The sequence below is a fragment of the Callionymus lyra genome, chromosome 1 (genome assembly GCF_982586985.1).
Source record: "Callionymus lyra chromosome 1, fCalLyr1.hap1.1, whole genome shotgun sequence".
In the NCBI taxonomy this organism is placed as follows: domain Eukaryota; kingdom Metazoa; phylum Chordata; class Actinopteri; order Syngnathiformes; family Callionymidae; genus Callionymus; species Callionymus lyra.
In genome coordinates this window covers 29406567-29427704 of record NC_141818.1, presented here as the reverse complement: position 1 = coordinate 29427704, position 21138 = coordinate 29406567, and the positions used below count along the sequence as shown (strand labels likewise).

Below are 21138 nucleotides of genomic sequence, written 5' to 3'. Positions count from 1 at the left end.
GATGACGAGGGTCGAGTGACTGGCTGCAGCTCAACGGACATTCTTATACTCGTGCTGCTGCTCCGGCGAGTGTGTGGTCTCCTTATTCTGATTGGCTGTTTCAAAAAGTGGCGGGCTGATTTGCTTCTCAATAGTTAGAGGGGCTTTGTGTATAGTGTATGTCTTAACGGTCCAATTAGGTCCAATTTATGTAACATGGTCAAATTATTATTTATATTTCATGAGCGTGTATGAATACACAAATGAGTTTGTTTTTTTTAATCGCTATTTTCACTGGATCTGCCTTTATTTGGAAATGTCCGGACAATGGGAATAATTGCCAAAAGGGCTGGTGAACACATGATTAGGTTCATCTATTTTTTAAATATAATTTTAAACATCGGTTAAGGTAATAGTGGATCTCCTTCCTCATGCAAATCAACGCATTATAGTTACAATTGTTTATTGTATTTATTTTTGTATTCGTCGGTCAGCGCTTTATTTATTAGCCTGTTTTGTCGCTCGCGAACGATTTGTTCGAGCGGACGAATCTTTTGATTGAACGTACTGAACCGAATCATTGCATGAACTAATTCGTTCCTTTCTCAGTTCGGTTGAGCTCAGCCGCGACCGGTGCCGGTGGGAGGGATTCTATGTCAGCGAACGACTCAGACAGCTGTAACGATAACAGTATATATAGGTTTGCCTGGTTTAAGTAACTGATGTTTTTTTTCTTCTTATAACTCCGGACACAAGGAGGCATCGAGAGATTGTGACCAGAGCAAGTCGAGTTGTACAAGCGGGACTGCTTGTTTACATACAAATGTGATATTTGAGAGGCAAAGATTCTTCACATTCGCACAGAGAGACAATTGATCAGTATGTGACAGAACTACGAAATGAAAGCAAAACATGTGAGACAGAGAATTGACTGACTCTTTGATAAAAGACAGACTGGTGTGTGGGATTCCTGATAATGGTCTTAGAGAACGTCAATTGAGAGAAGAAAATCTAGACCTGTAAAAAGCAATGAAACTATGCAGAGCAGCAGAAGTAGTGAAAGTTCAAGCAAAATAACTGTTAAGTGATGGCTGCAAAGTAGATGCTGTAAATGTAAAAAACACAGAGAGGGAAAAGTGCTGTTTCAGAAAATAAACAAATCGAAATCACCAGGATACAGTAAAGAAAGGACCTGTGGTCAATGTGGAATGCAACATCCTCCTAAAAAATGCCCAGCTTATGGTAAATCATGCAACAACTGTAACAAAAATAAAAAATTATGCTCGGAGCTGCAGAAATCCAACCCCAAAACAAAGCAAAGACCAGACAGTGGATGAAGATGACACAGAGGAATTCTATGTAGATGCTGTGACAGAAAACAAAATGGAAAAAAAGGATTGGATGATGAAACTCAAAGTAAATGACACGTACGTGGAGGTTAAATTGGATACTGGTGCCCACCGAATATCATTTCAGAAGCAGAGTTCAAGAAAATCAGACCCAGACCGAAAATACATGAAACTAAAGTGAAAGTGGCTACTCAGGAGCACAAACACTTGGAAAGGAAAATGCGTGGTTAAAGTGACGCACAAAGACAAAGAACATTCATCGTAGTGCCAAAGAATGTGCAGCCCATACTAGGTTTAATGGCATGTGAGAGACTGAACCTGGTTAAGAGAGTGCTAGTGGTGGAAACTGAGGATGACCTCGACTATGATGAAATGATGAAAAACTACAGTGACCTGTTCCAGGGTCTTGGCTACCTGTCAGGAGAACACACCATCAGAGTGGTGCCCCCTCTGCAGTATTGTACGTCCTCACTATTAACCCTCTCTTGAGACGAATTATAGAAGACCTAAGGTTAAAAGGAATCACCACAACTAATGGAGAGAGAGTAGTAATAATGGCGTACGCACATGACATTGTTGTAGTCGTGAATAACCAAACAGAATTGGACATTATAAATGAACATCTATGTAATTACGGAAAAGCCTCTGAAGCTAAATTCAACCAAAACAAAACCGAGAGTGTGTGGTTTGGTGAAATAAATAAATAAACCAAAAAATAATATAAAAGACCAAAATGAAGTTTGTATTTTTGGAATCACGTTTTCTAATGTATGTAACTACAAGAAGAACTGGAACAAAAAAGAAAAAGAGGTCATAGAAGAACTTAGAAAATGGGATAATAAAACGACAAATTACAAATTAAGAATTTCAATCATAAATACCTTTTGTTTTGTTGAAATTTATATTTTTGAGTCTTTTCGAACATGCCACAAGAACAAAAACACTTGTATTGGTTCATCATTTGTATTGTCGTTTGTAAACTTTGGAGAACACGTTGCATGATGGTGATTCACCCACCCCCTGCACGGACTGTTAACACTCCTGCCCTCAGGCGGCAGGTACAGTGTGAAGTTCAGAACAACAAGACTGTAAAACTCTTTCTTTCCAACCGCCATCAGACTCCTCAACAGTTAAACCACCATCTACCTCATGCACTACTTGTTGCTGTGTTTTTAGATTTTAGTTCTTTCAAATGTGTATATATATTTATTTATATATATATGTGTGTATATATATATTTTTATACTGTGCACTTTTGTTGGGGGTACAAAGGAAGAATTTCATGGTATGTAGTACCTATGACAATAAACGCTTTGAATCTTGAAATGACGTCACTTTTATACAAATTTTAACAAAACTTAAAAGACAAAGGACAATGGACATGAATGTGTGTAGACTATGGTGTATTTTAAGTTTTTAGAATTCGGTGTTAAATTTGTGTGTTTTACTATAGATTTTATAACTTAACTTCAGAAGAAAGCATTTTATGATTACATGGAAAAAGTACCACTTAAAATTGTGTTATTTATTACTGGGCACGAAACCCAATTGATCAATGTAGATTTACTTTCCACTGAATCAAACTTGTGTTATATGTTTTGGAAATATTTAATACATGTCAACCCACAATCAGCGGTTTCACAGTCTTGTACTTTTGTGTGATTTTTGTCATGACAAAAATTGAAGGTCTTTAAAATATTTAGTCACCCAAGTCCAGCTCACTGAGAAAAAAAAAAAAGCTTCTGAGAAAAAACATTTTAGTGTAAAATATTTTTGGTGTCGTGCTCATTGATTTTCGTCTCTTAATATAACACAACAAGCAACCAAGTCTGGCTCCAAAGATGGCTGCTATTATAATAATCTGTCTTGTGTGTTGTTATATGAGTGTTTGAAATGTGGCTATGTATTTTTTGTAGACTGCTATCCTAAAAAGGGCTGCTCAGATACCCAGACGGCTGCCGAATTCCACATCTGCTGCTGTTCTGCAAGAAGCAACCATCCAGCCTGGGCCGACCGTGTGTAGGTCTGCTGCTACGGCTTCCAGTGCACCCACACCTGCCGCTTCGCGCTCGCCCATCGCCATAGGTTCTTGAATAGGGGACAACATACAAACAAATAAATGGATGACAAAGTGACTTGCACGAAAAAGACTTGGATTATAGCGTGGAGGAGTTGCACACTTTGTCGAAGACAACCTTGGCCCAGTGGCAGGACAATGTTGAGCAGTTTAACAATAAGGGAATACCTCATGATCTTTTTAAACAAATTATAACAGAGAATAGTAGACTCCGAACAGTGACTTTGGTTAACTGTATGACAAAAACAAGTCTTTAGAAATCGCAAAATACTAATAAAGTAGCATTTAGTTATGCACAAAATATTAAGATTTCTCAACAATCTTATTTTATTCTTGTTTCTTTTTTTAATTCTCCCATCTAGTGGACTCTTTGTTTAACTAAATCCATTATTGTAAACTAAATAAAATTGTGCTATACTCAGAATCAGAAACTTGTATTACCAGTGTTTTAGACACAACACAGGCAATAATAAAGTTAGATCTTTACAACCATACTACAATTACACTAACGATAATTCATTAAAACCCCAACTCTTCCATATTAAATTTGTTCACACTTTAAAAATGAAGATAATAAAAAAACTATATATTGAGTGCGGTAACCAGTCGTGAACTGTGGGGGTCGCTGCAATATAATCACTGATGGTTCGAAATAATCGCAAGTAAAAGTAACTCTACTGTCTCCACACACACATTAACATGAACTCACATATTTTTCACAGTATACATAATATATTGTCTTCATTTTGCATTTGATGGTATCACGTTCCCACAAAGGAGAGAGAGAGAGCCAACATAGAGAGTATTTTAATTAATGCATCACAGCAAGTCTCCACCAGGCATTCATTGCTGTAATTTGTCACGATGAGAGAAATATGAATGGAAGGGGGGGGGGGGGTTGAATGAGTGAGAAACAAATATATTTAGAGAGACAGACATCAAAAAAGGGTTTTATTATCATGGTTTAAGTCTAAAATACTCAACAGTTATGGATACGGTAGAAAATGTATTAACTCTCGAGGGTTACAACATTAGAACTGGGAGGCTATGAAGAACATTTTTGTGTTTATCTCAACAAGAGAGTTGAAGATTGTTCTGTCGACAGAAAACATCCACTTCCTGTTCACCTTGTCAAGACCCCAGAAACCCGATTACCACAACCGCGTACGTTCTTTACCGTCAGCCACATTCACATTCAGAAAAATCCTGTGTGTGTGTGCATGCGTGCGTGTGCACGCATAGATTTGAATGGGATGAATGACACTTCATCTTTATCTTCCTCCAAAAAGACACTTAAAAACATCAAAATATACTGCTCGTCTGTAACGTCCCTCTTGTATTGAAACCTTGACAAGAGGAATTGTCTTCACAAAATCCTGCATCATCTCGCTCACTTCTTTGTTCATCTGCTCCTCCATCATCTTCCTATCTTCCTCCATTTTCTTCATGTCTATCCTGCTCCTCTCCCATCTCCTGCACCATAGCCTTCTCCTTGTTCATCTCATCAGCCATCCTTTTCCTCTCACGCTCCTGGTCTTCTTTCATTTGGGAATCCATTCTCTCAAGCTCCATTTTGAACTTGGATTCAATCTCCCTTGATCTGCTCTCTCTCCTGACGAAACCCTGACAAGAGGAATTGTCTACTGTCTAGCACAAACGATATTTAACCAGAGTATTTCCGGTCCATATAGCTGGTTGATCTTTAAACTTCTGCCACAAACAAGCTTAAAATACAGTACAATTTTTTTTGTGGGTGAACTATCACTTTAACAGACTAAGATATCACAAAAACGTTATAAATTTGATAATAACAAGTATTACCATATGTAAAATACGACTCTTGTGTCAGATTAAGAATTGCAAAAATTAGAAACAGCTCGTTGAACAATCTTTCTAAACAGGCAGCAGAGGATTTTTTTTTTTAACAGTTTCATGACTGAATTTGTGTGTTTGGTGTTTTTAAATATCATTGTATCCCAGCTCGATGTCAGACATATAGTCATTTCTAATCTGAAAACAAACAGTTTATACATTTTTTTATTGTGTAGATTATTTATGCGACTACAATTTTTTTTTTATTTACCGTCGTTCTCGTGTTCCTGCAGAGCCCTCAGCTGCTCCACTGTAATTCCTGTAACAGAATAAAAGTAAGGTGATGTTTGAGTTAAAAAAAAAAAAAATGAAATCGCCAAAATAATCGAGTGTGCTTTTCAAAGTCAAAACTCACTCTTCCTCCGTTAAACCCAAACGTGTGTCGAACATCTGAAGCTGGTAATGAAGTTCACACTCACCCAGCTCCTGCGCGATCTCCTGTCTGCCGCTCAGAGGGTCCATGTTGTCACGTTGAGAAGGTTATGAAGTTTGATGAGGAGGACGTTTTGCTCAACATATATAGCACAGAACTCCACCCCGTTTTGTGTAAGTAAAGTTAAAGTATTACGCACGCGCCTCCCTCCCTTCCTCCCTCACCCATTTACAGTAAGGCCCGATTCCAATTCTCAGTTTGAGCCCTACCACTACCACTACCACTACCCCTAGCACTACCACTTCTCCAACCCGGTAGGCCCTTCGCGTCACCCTTCAGATTTGGGCCCGGTCTACCCTACGTTACGTCATCAATCGTTGCCGCTGACGTCAGCAGAAGCGACTCAGAACCTGCTGCAACAACAACACTGGCTTTGCTCCTTGCGTTATATCGTTTTATATATAATTTTTCTACAACAAGTCGCCGACCTATCCGAAGAAGAAGATATCATCGAAACATCCAAGTGCTGTTAGACAATTTCACGGTAAGTTTTTGCTTGAAAATAAGTTTTATACGCGCTAACGCTACCAGCGATTGATGTGTTTCTTTGTTTTGTTTTAAAAGTATGCAAACAGTATTGAAGTACATTTGGAGCTTATTGTGGTTGTTTTGTTCGATGTATTTTGAGGTTTATGAACTTTTTACGACCACAATTGTAAGCGGAATGCTAAACGTGCTAGCAATGGTCAATACAAGCGATCTATTTTAACGTGTTTCTTTGTTGTTGTTGTTTCCGAAAAAATGCAAACGTTAGTGACCTAAAGTTTGGAGTTTATTGTGATTGTGTTAATCGATGTATTTTGAGGTTTATGCACTTTTTACGACCACAATTGTAAACGGAATGCTAAACGTGCTAGCAATGGTCGATATAAGCGATCTATTTACATGTTTCTTTGTTGTTGTTTTCTACAACGATGCAAACGGTAGGGAAAGTTTGGAGCTTATTGTGATGTAAATTAATGTGTATGCATTTTTAAGACCGCATTTACAAGATAACAATGGTCAATATAAGCCTCCATTTACCTGTTTGTTTTGCTTTTCTAAAAGAATGAAAACAGTTGTAAACTATGTTTAGAGTGTATTGTAGCTGTGTTTATCAATCGTTAATATGTTTACCATCTCGCTTACATAAACCTGAAGTAATTTGAACTTATTTTGACTAGCTTTTACTCAAACTATTCTTTTTGATGTTCATTTCTAATAGTGTGTGAATTTTCCTCCTCAGACTTGTTCTCTCTCAGTGAACTGCAGAAACAACTTCAACTTGAACTTACTACTGTTATGGTTCAACGTGGAGACTGAGCTACAGCAGGATTTTCACCAAGTGTTTGTTTTATTAAAATGTTTATAATTTAACATTTGTATTTGTATTTATTGTATCAGTATGAATGTAAATGTGTATTTAGGAATGACAACACTAGAACTTGTAAAAACAAATCTTGTATTTGACCAAACAATCTGACACATTTAAAATGCAGAACCAAAATAAAGTGCAACAACCAAACAACAATAGTGCGTAAACTAAATAATGCTTAAACAAACACTCAAAAAAGAAAGTCCATCTACATTTTGTATTTATTTTCCCAAGACAGATCTTTTTGTTGCTCTTTATGCCTCCTTTGCTCCCTCCTCCAAGTACCGGTGTTGCAGGCCTTGAAGCTGGGAGACCGGTGACAGAATCCAGACCTGCTGGACCTGAGGCGAGTGGTGGGTGTCGGAGCTCCCGACGTGCTGGACCCGGTTCGGGGCATTCTGCATCATCCTGGAGAACATGGCAACAATAACATTATAATCCAGACATTCAAATAATCTGGAAATTATCAATTGTGTTGCTTTTATGAATGACGTGTGGTAAAATGTTAAAACAAGTGTTGTCTTCACAAATACATATGATTTACATAAAATACTTTGCTTTAAAGAAATACACAAACAATAGCATCTTCACTGTTTCTCTTAAAAGTGCATTATGAAATATATGATATGAAATATCGTTGAAAACAATGCTTAATTAGAGTCGAATTAAACATCATTTTTAAGTGCAAGAAATAATACTTTTCACATTAAATACACAAACAATAGCATCTTTACTGTTACTCTTAAACGTTTTTTAACATGAAATGTCGTTGTAAACAATGCTTAAGTAGCGTTGAATTAAACATCGTTTTTTATATGCAAGAAATAATACTTTTCACAGTAAATACACAAACAATAGCATCTTAACTGTTACTCTTAAAAGTGTATTAGCATGAAATGTCGTTGAAAACAATGCTTAATTAGCGTCAAATTAAACATCGTTTTTTATATGCATGAAATAATACTTTTCACAGTAAATACACAAACAATAGCAATCTTAACTGTTACTCTTAAAAGTGTATTAGCATGAAATGTCATTGAAAACAATGCTTAATTAGCGTCAAATTAAACATCGTTTTTTATATGCAAGAAATAATACTTTTCACATTAAATACACAAACAATAGCATCTTTACTGTTACTCTTAATAACATGAAATATCGTTGAAAACAATGCTTAATTAGTGTCGAATTAAACATTGTTTTTTATATGCAATAAATAATACTTTTCACATGAAATACAAAACAACTAACGTCTTCACTGTTAAAAGTTATCAACTTAAAAGTTTATTAGCATGAAATATCGTCGAAATGATGCATACTCAAGAGTTTATGAACAAACAATTGCTAACGTTAGCATCTTCACCGTGTGTTTTTATTTTATCAACATGGACTATCAGCAAAAACAATGCTTTCACATGAATTTTATGAAGAAACACTAGCAAGAATACGCACATTTATGTACTGTGTTGCTCACAATTCTTCCGTCTCCGTCAGCACTCGGTTGCGAAGTGTGCCTCCGACATCACTACCTCTTGTAGGGAGACCTGGCACTACCTTGAACACTATCACTACGCCGAAAGCAGAATTGGGACTCCACTACACTTCGCGGGCACGCGCAAACGTAGTGGTAGGGCGTAGTTGTAGTGGTCAAACTGAGAATTGGAATCGAGCCTAAGTCACTGCATTTCGGAGGAAGGAAATGAAGAAATAGGTTTACAGGTTTGAGAAGTACAACATGAATATACAGTTGTGTATCTATGTTCTGTATGTTCATATTGGCGACCTTTTAATTATGTATGTATGTGTTTTGTATGCATTTATGGTTTGTATATATGATTTGTGTCATTGCTTCTGGACAATAGAATTTCTCCTTCGGGGATTAATAAAGTGTCTATCTGTATTGTAAATGTAAAAAAAAGAACCACAAAAAACTAGACTGAACTTCCACCATAAATCGTTACCCTATAATATCTTATATTTTTTATATATTTTCTTAAGATACTCTAATAATAATTTGTGCAAAGCTGAAGGTTCACAGGAGGGACAAAACGCATCCCTTAAGGATCTCAGATATTTGCAACTATAGAGTTACAGTTGTCCTCGGAAGAATAAGTGAAGGACAGAACACTCCTTTTTAATGTCTGCTCTTATAGATAACGTGCCCCCATGAGGTGAAAGAGATATCTCTGCAGCGATCGTTATACCAGAGATTCTTGTAATCTACTTTTTCTTCAATACACTAATATCGCTGATTCCAGACTCAAGTCTCATTTCTATTTCGTCTACAAGAAATTCCTTCATTCAGAGAAAGATTATTTTTTTCACAACCCCTCCCACTAACGTTTACAGTAAATCACTGCGGTCATCAGTGCTCTGTGTTCACAGCCGTTTTTAAAGAAAAACAACTTGTTTAACAGGAAACCATTCACTCAATTGTGTTTTAATCAAATCCTAAAGACAATACAAACATGAAAAAGCTCAAAAAAACAACATATGTTTTACTAATGCATTGGTAATTTTGATTTTGGGGTTTCCACATAAAGGAAGTACAGTAAAAATAATGGAAAAATGCATGAATGTTTTAATCATCTATAAAACAGCCTCAAAGATGAACTGGAGAGTCAACAGGCATCGATTAACACTTAACAATAAGTCTTCTGTGTTTCCATGTAGATCTCAGTCGACCTCATGCAGATGAAAGATGGTGTCCTGACACCTGTGAGAGGAAAGTATTCCCTCTTTCTTTTAAACCAGGGCTAGATTACAAGTTATTGTACAGTGCAGCCAGAATTGTAGGTCTCTATCAAAATGCCCCCTCTCCCTTCTGCCATACCTGATGTTACAAAGATTCTAAATATTACAGACACACACTTTCCATTCTCTTTATTTTAAAGAAGCAGTGGGGGAGGCGTATCAACGCATACTGTGTATCTTTGTACTGTGGAACTTGCATGTACAAGATGAATTTCTAACTTAGAAGTGTGTTCTGATATCGATAGATTTTCACAATTGTGGAGATTTCTTCAGGGTGAAATGTGATCATCATCACAAGCAGAAGTTCAGAATTACATACAACACTGGTACAAGTACAAGATGCTTTCATGCTATACATTGGTTGCATTTGAAAAATATACATTAAATATATATCAAGTTGTCTTCATTTCACCCAGAGAACCATGTAGTGGGGAAAAAAAAAGTTAAGGTGAAGCTCTTTTCCTGATTACAGTGACATTTAAGACCGAAAAGTATTTGCATCAATTCAACAATTTTGAAATGACCATTCCTGTCAAAGGCATGGGCTACTGTACATTAGGATAGTAACATTATATTTCATGGACATACGTGTATTGATTTCTGGACTCTTTCATTTGTCTCCATAACATTGTATGTGGTCAGAAACGGCACCCAACTGTCATGATTCATTTTTTTTAAACAAGATTAGTGCATTCTATAGCCTGAAAATTATGTTAGTAATAAACACTTCAAATACATATTTAAAATGTATTCACATGTCACATGTGTTTTAAGGTTCGTAAATAAGAACTTACTTTCCATCTTACAAACTGGGGGAGGTGTCACGAAAAAAAGTCTTCAATAAATCCAGAGCGGTCCGTAACAGGGCCGGGTCTAGACAGGCATGTATTAGGGGGCAGCCACAAATCTTGAGGGGGCATTGTGCCAGGCCCCCTCTTGCCCCTGCCTAGACCCGGCCCTGGTTTGAGGGGGCACAACATTTATTTGAGGGGGCCAGGCCCCCTCTTGCCCCTGCCTAGACCCGGCCCTGGTCCGTAATAGGAACAAAAAACAAAACAGGCACTCGGGACGAAGGCAGGGCACGGCTGGAGATCGGAGTCCCAACAGCAACTAAAACAAAAAGACAAAAAGACTCACGTGAGTAAATAAAAGTGCTGACAACGTCAGGAGTATCCAAAGGATTATCTAGTTCTGATTCAAAGGCGAGGAGTGAGATCGAAAGGATAGCCAACCTGGTCTGGAAACGCAATACTCTGGCGAGTTCTTCCGGGTAGAGACGCTCCTTATCAATGGGAAGAACCCGCCACTCAATCATCCCCAGCCACGCACCTGCAAGTATATCCAGCTGCAGAGGCAGAGGATTCAGACCGACCGTAGATTTAGACAGGAAGTGGGTTTAGACGAGCGTTGGGGGAGTGGTCAATTCAGGAAGTGGCCTCAGTCTAACCACGCCTTCTTTTTATTTCGTGAAAGACTTGTCGAAGACGAAGAGAGGAAGATGGAGGAATTCGGACAAGACGCAAAAACAATTAAAACTGTGAAAACCATGGCGGACAACACGGTAAAATAAAGAAATTACAATTTTAACCTTTCCCTTAAATAATTTTTACGTTTCTTTTAAACGTTAACTGTCATTAAATTTCATAACGTTTTCACATAGTTAAATTACCTTTTTTTTTTGTTTTTTAAATGTTTACTGTCCTTTCATTTCATAACGTTTTCGCGTAGTTAAATGACAAGTTTTACGCTTTTTTAAATGTTTACTGTCATTTCATGTAATAACGTTTACGTAGTTAAATGGAGGACAACACGGTAAAATAAACAAATGACATTTTTTACATTTCTTTTTTACGCTTTTTTAATTGTTAACTGTCATTTCATAACGTTTTCACGAAGTTAAATGACAATTTTTACGCCTTTTTAAATGTTATAAACTGTCATTTTATGTCATAATGTTTTCACATAGTTTCAGCAATGCTTCTGTTTACTTGTTTTTCCAGATGTATAACGTAAGCACAATGTAGGCTTACAACATTGTTTCTGTTTATTTAAATCATTAGTAAGTAAGTGAGTAATTATTATTTTTAAGCAATTGAGGTTCAAGCAACGTTTATATATATATATATATATATACACTCACATTTATATACCATTATATATACACACACCAAATGAGTATTGATGAAACGTTAGTAATTATTATTATAACTATACTGTTGTATGTTTTTTTAATTTTTCTAAATTGAAACATTGTCTGTGTTTGCTATCTTTAAATCCCTTTAGTTACACATCTCAATACAGATGGAAAACAGTCAAATAACAATTGAGAAATGCAAGTGTTGCTCCTTCTATCACTGCCCTCTTTGTGAGGTCACAAAATTTAAACCAGCGAGGATGGACAAAACTGAACAACACATTCAAAGCCACTACAAAAAGGCAATCATCCATGGAGGTGTGTACAGTATATCTTTAGTTAGTTCCTCATATGTTGCATCATAAACGTCTAACCATTTACAGTTTTATGTTTTACAGATTATACGATACACAGATGCGGGCTGGGCTGCAGACCAGAACCTCACTTCCATTGTCCCTATTGTGGTGATACAGCTGCTAGAAAAGATTATTTTATTAGGCACATCAAGAAACATCAATTGCGTAGTACAGCTCCAACAACAGAAGCCACTTCAATAGAAGAAACCAAGCCTAAAGAAGCAAGTAGACATAACTCACCCATGGCCAGCGAACCAACTACACCGACTTCAGAATTTCCTCCTGCAGCCACTGACATGCTGACAACCCCATCAGTGAGAGGCCGAGTTCGTGTGCAGCCTGTAGTCCGACAACGGTGCAAGGTTTGCAACATTCTTATGAATGTGAAGAACCTCAAAAAACATTTTGAGCGATGGCACACCAAAAAAGGGACGCATCTCATTGATGCCACATTCCACCATAGAAGTCAGGTCATCGACTTGAAGAATGGTATATATGCTGTCCTTAAAGTTATCAAAGGACACAGTGTTCCTCTTCATGTCCAAATGAAGATGTGAGGTGAAAAGCACAAGATCGCTTGTGATTCTGCAGAATGGCAGGTGGACATGGATGTTGCACGGCGGAGTGGCGAGACATATTCGGTCTGTTGCTTACTGCACATCCACAGCAGAGCAAGTATCGTTAAAAGAAGATGTTTTAGCTGAGATGGTCAAGTTAAAGTGGTTTACTAGTGGAAGAAAGAGGTCATGCATTGCTTTGCTGCAGCTTGCCAATGCTAACCATGTACCACTTTCTGTCCGGACCTTGTCTTCCACCTCTGAAACAAAAATCTTTGTTTCAGTGTTTGAGCCTGTGGTGTCTTACTACAGCCAGTTGGGCCGTGTCATGGTTGTGTACAACAAGAAAATGAACACATGGCATTGTCCCTGTTCAAAGATCCGAAGGTCTTGCATGCACAGATACATTGCTAAATGGCATGTTTTTAAAACAGAACCTGAGCTTTTTCAGAAAAACTCTGAACTGGAGACACCAGAGGAAACGTCACACGCAGAGTGCCAAAACGAAGGTCCTCCTTTCTATCCCCCGAAAGGTTTGATATTACAGAACATGGTATCATACATTTATCAAAATAAAAAGATACCTGCTGATCTACCCAAGGATTTGAGGGCACTATCCCTTGCTTTAAATTATTCAAAAAACCTAGTTCCAGATGAGAGTAGCTGTCAGAGTTGTCCAGGTGTCACCCCTCTCAGTGATCCCATACTCATAACAAAGAAGGCAAAAATAATTACATCCTCCTCCATCATTGAAGGTATGTTGGTTATATCAAACTATGTGCATTGTATTCGTCATAAGTGTCCTCTAATAAATGTATATTTATATTTTAGATGTAGCCACCTACTGCAAGCAATGCCCACTCTGTGGAATGCTTTACCGCTATCAGGAGTGGAAAGGCCGGTTACACAATTTTAATGATCATATACTTCTTGACATTTCATTGTGTTTAACCTTAAGTCTTCTCCAGGTACATTGTTCATAAATATTTATATTGCAAAAAATGAATGTATCATGTAAAAATGTTTATTTTTTTTCAAGGTGCATACTTCAGTGAGCAGGGCAGTTTAGTGTTTCGAAGACTTGACAGGTTTGAAATATCCACCATCTGATACAGTGCTACATGCCTATTTGCACTTTGAAGCACTCACAGACCATGAATACACATATTCATGTCTTAAGTGGGGTGATTACCCACCAGTCGTGATTTTGGATCTGCATAAGAAGGGTGTTTTCAACTTATCCAGTATGTTCATTAAAATCATGTTCTCATCTTTTATTTTGAAATTATGTTATTGCTTAAAACTATACTAATATATATTTGGCATTTATTTTATTTTCTGCAGTCAGTGACCTGCATGAACCTCCAGAGAACTTTGTTGGAGAGGTAAATGTAGAAACCTTCTGGGAGGCATTGTCCAAAGAGATGATATGCAGAGGATTTGTTGCAAGTAAGTACAGTCCTTTTTGCTATTTCATATGTCAAATATTAAATCCAGTGACTTTAAAGTGTATTGCTTTTATTAAAGGCACTGGACAAAATCAGTTTGGAGTAAAACCCACTTATCACTTTTGGGCCCCTTGGATTGGGAAAAAGACACGCCGGTCGGACAGTGTTATAAACACTGAATATCTGAAAGTTAAACCTTCGAAACCTGGCTCTGAGACTGCAGAAATCTCTGTGACTGAGGAGCGTCTAAAGGAGGAATTACAAAAACAAAGGGTCAGTCACATTTGTGGATAACTACTTTATTGTATGATGTGTAACTAAATCTTCCAAATATACAATATTGTTTTCAAGGTTAATGTTATACGGGAACTGTGCAGAGAGTGTGGCCTTGACCCAACAGGCTCCCGTAATGACCTTAGAGCGGAAAGCCCCCGCGACTTTGTTGATGTTTTTTTCCCCTGGAAACATCTGCCAAACATTATTATTTATGACTTTGCACAGGGTCTTGCAACTCATGCCAATCTTCGTGCACCAGAATGGGTGCCCATACACCCTCATGAAGGGCGTCTGGCAGAACCCTCTGAGACCAACATCCTACTTGCCAAACAAGGAAAGCTCGAAGTGACCCTTCCTTGGCTTGAGGTAAAAAAGCCTATCAGTGATCCAAGTGGACATCCTTTTACAGGGTCTTCTGATCATTATGTGCAGTCAGATCGGTTTCATGAGCGAAATAGCAAGGACAAGAGAGATGTTCTCCGCAAAATAGGCCTAGTCCCTCAACTTGCTGGCAAAATAAACAGCCAGGTTGCCGAGCAACTTTTTTCCAAAATGTACAAAAACAATTATTTTTTGAACATGTCACACCCCTCCACCCATCTTTTTCAAATGAGGGCAATCCTTCATTTTTACAATGTCAAGAAGAACAACAAACTAAAAAACAGACTTATGAAGACTTTCAGCTCAAATGTGGGAATCGACGTACATGGAAAAGCTGTACTAGGTATTTTGAAATCAATACAATTAACATGTTGTTATACAAAAATTCAATTAATTTAATTCATTTTACATCAACTACAGGCTTCTCAAGTGATCTTAAGATGACCGAGGACCAAGACATAGTTGAGTGTGTGAACCCTGACCATTTGCTGAAAGATGCAGCTGTAGCACCAACTTTGTTGCCAACCACGAGTAAGTGTGTGTGTGTGTGAATATATATATATATATATACTGTATATACATATATATTATACATCCTGTCAATAATTGGGTAACACCCTTGTGTTTTTAGTAGTCTTCTAATTTATTTATTTTGATGTAGATAAGGAGATGGTGTGCAACATAAAACAACTGTCTGCCGAACGAGTTGTTAGGACTGTGACCCAAGTCAGCGGCAGCTAGACATGGTAAGAAAAGGGTTTTTATTCAATTGTAATAATTGCATGACACATAACCATGTTAAATGATCCTCTCTTTCTTTTCTACTTAATTTAAAGCTTGAATGGACATTGGGGAATGAGCGTCAACACGAGCAAGTGGCTGAAGTTGGCAACATCATTTTGAGAAGAGAAGACCTCTGGATCTTGGGTCTGAATGAGGAGTTGGAGGCAACGGTAAGTTTTGTAACGAGCTCCATTGGCATTGACAAATACATCAACAGACATATGGATTTTCAGTCATTCCTACTCTTTTAAACACACAGGTGGCAAACTGCTGTCTTCATGTGATATCTTTGGTGGTCAAGCAACATGTAAAATAACAACACACAAAATAGCTTCTTGTTGCAGTGCATACATGTTGGCTTCCAATTTTGTTTTTTTAGGGACTGGACATGTGGACTGCCAATGCATATGTGGTAGTGACCTTGTTGCCTCCAAATTATGCTGACCCATCCTTCGCATTTCCCGTAAGAACATGAAATTGGATCTGTCTGTCTTGTCCATATATTATGTATAACATATAAATATATAATAAATGTTAGATTTTTTTCATTTTATTATTTTATTTCTGGGTGTTTTATTTGTGGTATATTGCTCTTGCTGTTGTTTAAACCGAATTTCCCCTCGCGGGACAAATAAAGGATTTCTGATTCTGATTTCTGATATATCAATTTGTGATTAACTTTGTCCTAAGGATGACTTTGCTGGGAAAGACTGTATTGTCTTCCCTTGTTGGAAGCCAGGGCACTGGATGTTGTGTGTAAGTAATTCTTTTTTTCTGGCTGCATTTTATGTAACAAATAACATTAATTGAGCTTGATTTCCACAAATAAGAAATCAAGGGTTGTTTCTGGTGTTAAATTGATGAAAAATGACGAAACAAAACCATTACTTTAGGCACTATGGCTATTGTGAAGTTGCCAAAATTGTTTTACATTTTCATGCAGATCATGAAGCCAAAAGAGAGGCTCATGCACTTTCTGGACTCTACCAATCTCCATGGATTGGGTTGTCCAAATTATGTAGACCTGTTCAGTTTGCTTATTACACATTTAATCATTTGAGTGAACCTGTTCAAAGTTCGAAGTTCAAGGTTTGTTTTGCATGTTGGGATGCACATTGGAGGTTGCATGTCACATGGTTGCATGTTGCATGGTTGCATGTTGCATGGATGTGTGTGTCTTTAAAACATGTTGAATAACAGAAAAATGTATTCAATATTAATACTCTTTGGAGTGTGTTCAGTACTAAAAATCCAAAGTGCCTTTTTATACAATGCTTACAAACTCATCTGTTATCTTTGCAGTAAGATTACATCAAAAGTAAGTCCTGGCAGCTGGAAGCTGGTGCGAAACAATGTTTGGCAAAAAAAAAGTGTGGTAAAGCTCACATTATCATTTATCTTTCTTTTTTCAATTTATATATTTTTTAATATAGATTTATATAGCACACTCCACAACAAATTTGTGGGGTTGACTGTGGAGTCTACAGGTTGATGGTGAGATATGGTTGTAACTATATTAAATTTGGGTTCTACTTAACACGTTTATCATTTAACTTGTTCCAATTAATCTTTTTTAACCTTTTTTCTTGCGGCACCCTACAACTTCACAGCAGTATGTGCAAAATATTAACCTCTGTTTTTTTTAAAACAAACATTAAGTTCTTTCAATACATATTTTTCTTCCAGTCTGACCTTCCACAAATAAGGAAATGTCGGACCCTGGTTTTGATGGAGAACTTTGGGGACTTCCATGAAAGGCAAGTCCTACAACATTGAATTACCGTGTGAAGAACCCATGTCTAACCAATTCATAGTAGGACAGAAAACCATGACAGAGAGAGCCAGCGTTGACCAAAAAATAATACATCAGATGAGAACTACTGTTGAAAGTGTCTCATATTTAAGCCTTATATTGGTTTTATTCAGATACGAAGAATGACACTGATAAGATATTGTGTACAGTGTTCCAGTGTCTGTTTGGTAAACTGTTCAGGATTTTATACCAATAAACACTCATTTATTTTTGATTTTGAAACAATATGCAAAAACTTTTATCTTATAACATTGAGAGATTCTCTATAATGGTAGAAATAAACAAGTGAGTAAATAGTTCATAGCAATACAATAAGTACTTGTTTATGGTAACCCTTGCTGAGGACATAAACAACAAAAACAAACAAACATGGAACGTGTCACACCTGTATACGTGCCTGTCATGCGCAGTATAGTTTTCAAAAAATGTTATTTTTTATTTAAGTCACATAACGTAGCAGGTATCATTAGATCATCCATTATCTGCCAGAAGTATCTTTAACGCTCTGTTTACTAACTAGTCGTGTTGTTTCTAATTATAAATAAACTAAATACGTGTTGAACGTTCAACTAACTCCCCGTTTAATTGAATTGAATCACGCTTTGTCGTTCGATATACAAATCATGTTTTTTATCATTTGAATATGTTACAGTTTAGTTATAAAAACATGCATTGTAAACAGGTATTTAAAAATGGCGCCGTTTAAAAAAAAAAAAAAAAAAATTCTCGTGTAAAACAACTTCCTGTCTGGATTTACATTCCGTCTGAAATTACCGGCTGCAGGTGGACCCTCCTCCGGACCAGTACCGAGCCGCGGCCCAGTGGTTGAGGACCCCTACACTAGATGACTATATTGTAATATCTTGCGAGTGTTTTATTGCCTTATTTTGAGGGCAAATAGTAGAGCGATGGGCTCATTTCCATTATGCTTAACAAGGTTTCAACATCTATTTAATGGAGTCTGAGCAAAATAGCATTACATTTAAATGGCTATATTGTTTGTTGTATAAACATATTACATTTTGTCTTTTGTCATTTATTTATATATATATATATATATATATATATATATATATATATATATTATATATATACTATACTGTTAACGTTGGAGACTGGAATCCAGGAGAGTCCGGAACTCTCCTAGGAGAGATTGGAATTCCAAGCGTTGGGATTATTTTTAGAATAATCTGTTCTTTTTAGAGTTATAGACAAAAATGTTTTTTTCATTTTAATGTAGCGACTGGAGCTCAGTTGTCTTCGTCTTCATCTTCATCCAAAAAGACACTTAACAACATCCAAATACCTTCAAACTGCCTGACTGTCTAACATAAGAGATTAAGCCTAACAAACAAGTATCATCCACTCAAAACAATCTTAAAATATAGAATTCCAATCTCAACTAATAGAATCCCGAACTCTCCTAGATTCCAGTCTCCACTGTGACGAGAGGGACTCATCCTTCGTATCTTGCTAGTGTGAAAAAAACAGTATACAGTTCATTGATCTTCTTTTGGGTTTATTTGCTTTAATTGGTGTTTCATATATATATATTTGCATTAATCACATATGCAACTCACAAGGGTGATTCAGAAGTCAGTTATTTATCATCCACAATAAAATGTTTGCACTCCAGTTCAGAGATTTAAAAAATGATGGAATTGTTTTTTCAGATGTCGGCAGCCGACTTTGCCAGCTATACTTACGATTCGATCTTGTTCTCTTTAAAAAAGCCATGGCCGAGATTTTCAAATGGCATGGCAACAATTTAATTTAGTAATTTAATATTTGCACTATATGAGATTGTAGTGATTTATAAAACAAATCTAACTAGACATAAAGTGATTCATATAAACATGAAGTTGTTATCAACTATAACAAATCCAGGTGCGCGTCCACATCCATACACAAACCGCAGCTACAGCCATCTGCACACGAACACGCTGTACTGAGATTCTGTTTTCAATTATCTTCAATTTGTTTATTTTGCAAACAAATGAATTGTTGTGGAAATTCAATATGCAATGTGTTGGTACAATAAAAAAAAACTATTCTATCCTCATTGGTAAATACAATAAATGTCTACGTATTTGGGGATTTACTCTTTATGTTAGAAACATGTAACCAATGTGATATTAACAATTTCTCTATTTGTGATAATTATTAAACTTAATTGCTTTAGTTTCATTAAATGTAATAAAACTACAGTTGTGTTCAGACTTTATTATTAATTATTCTTTACAAAGTAATTAGTAAGTTTTAAATGGGTGGTGCCCGATTTCCTTTAAAATGTCAAAATAACATTGTTTGGTGGCTGTTACTCATAGTCTGCTGTCAACTGTAAACCCAATTTCCCGAAGAGGGAATAATAAAGTCTGTTTATGTATCTACTGAAGTTCACAAGTAGAGATACACTGACTTAAAAATAAAGGCATGCCCAATGTGTTGCTAGGTTAGTTAATCCTAAATGAAAATGTATAAACTAGCTTTATTCAAATGCATATCAAAACATGTTAGAGATTCGGACAAACGTATGAAAATTAAAAATATGTTTCTTAAACTGCGGATGTACATGCCAGAATGTATTACATACGTTAAAGTACTTGCATACAGCATACATGATCGTATAAATATAAATATCGCTATCTTATTTATCTTTAGGTTAATAACCTAGCTAGACAGTTTGTAATAAAGTGTATTGAGCATAGATTGATAGTGAGTGATATACTGTATAGTCATTGTTATATACACGGTTGGCATGATTGTATGCATAAATGTACAAATACTAAACCTGGTCTTAATCTAGACGTTGATTAAACATCTTAATAAAGACTAAATCTAAACTTAAATGTATATTGAGCAATGGCCATTCAAGTCACTTAAGTCCAATATTTGGACACCAGTTTTAATACGTTTTGTGCAATTATTTTTAGGGTCAATGCTCGTTATTTAAACTATTTAATTAAATTGTCTAGTTTTGGTTTAAAAAGAGACGTTGATTTGATATGTCTGGATTTAGACGTCTAAATATAAAATACACTTTCAATTGATAAATGACTGTTGGACTTGTATACATGATAAGTTAATGATGAATTAAAACGACCTATTGTAATATTTTTCCAAAAAATATATATCGTCTATACTTTGGTCAAAAATAGAGCACAGAATCAGAATCAGAAAACCTTTATTAGTCCCGCGAGGGGAAATTCGGTTTAACAGCAGCAAGAGAAATAAAAACACCCAGAAATAAAAACGAGAAAGAAAATCTAAATGGAATAAAAGATAAATCTGCGCTATATAATATATACACAATCATATTTACATAAATAACAAGAGGTGCAGTTAAATAGTTATCTTGGTGTGTTCTTGTTGTGGAGCACGATTATAAACAGGACTTAAAGGCTCAGTGGGTGTAGATAGACAGACAGACAGACAGATATTTTTGCACATGGCGTACATCAGAGTAGCTGAGACAAACGGGGAGTCAGACAAAAAGAAGGGAGCGCATGAAAACAGTCGCATGGACTTGCTCGGGGGTAACTATGCGAGTTTCAAACCACGTTCTTTGGAAA

The 21138-nt window shown here is 36.5% G+C and overlaps 2 long non-coding RNA genes across 3 annotated transcripts; both read left to right on the top strand.

Moving 5' to 3' along the window:
- Nucleotides 1-13911: 13911 nt before the first annotated feature.
- On the top strand, nucleotides 13912-15366 carry LOC148088816 (uncharacterized). 2 transcript variants are annotated; one of them, XR_015709302.1, is made up of 4 exons: nucleotides 13912-14109; nucleotides 14210-14314; nucleotides 14393-14586; nucleotides 14815-15366. It is a non-coding gene; the product is annotated as an uncharacterized LOC148088816 (long non-coding RNA). The 2 variants fall into 2 exon arrangements; XR_015709296.1 differs by having other exon boundaries at nucleotides 14393-15366.
- LOC148088815 (uncharacterized) lies at nucleotides 15364-15916 on the top strand. Its single transcript, XR_015709307.1, has 3 exons — nucleotides 15364-15501; nucleotides 15632-15716; nucleotides 15807-15916. It is a non-coding gene; the product is annotated as an uncharacterized LOC148088815 (long non-coding RNA).
- Nucleotides 15917-21138: the final 5222 nt, after the last annotated feature.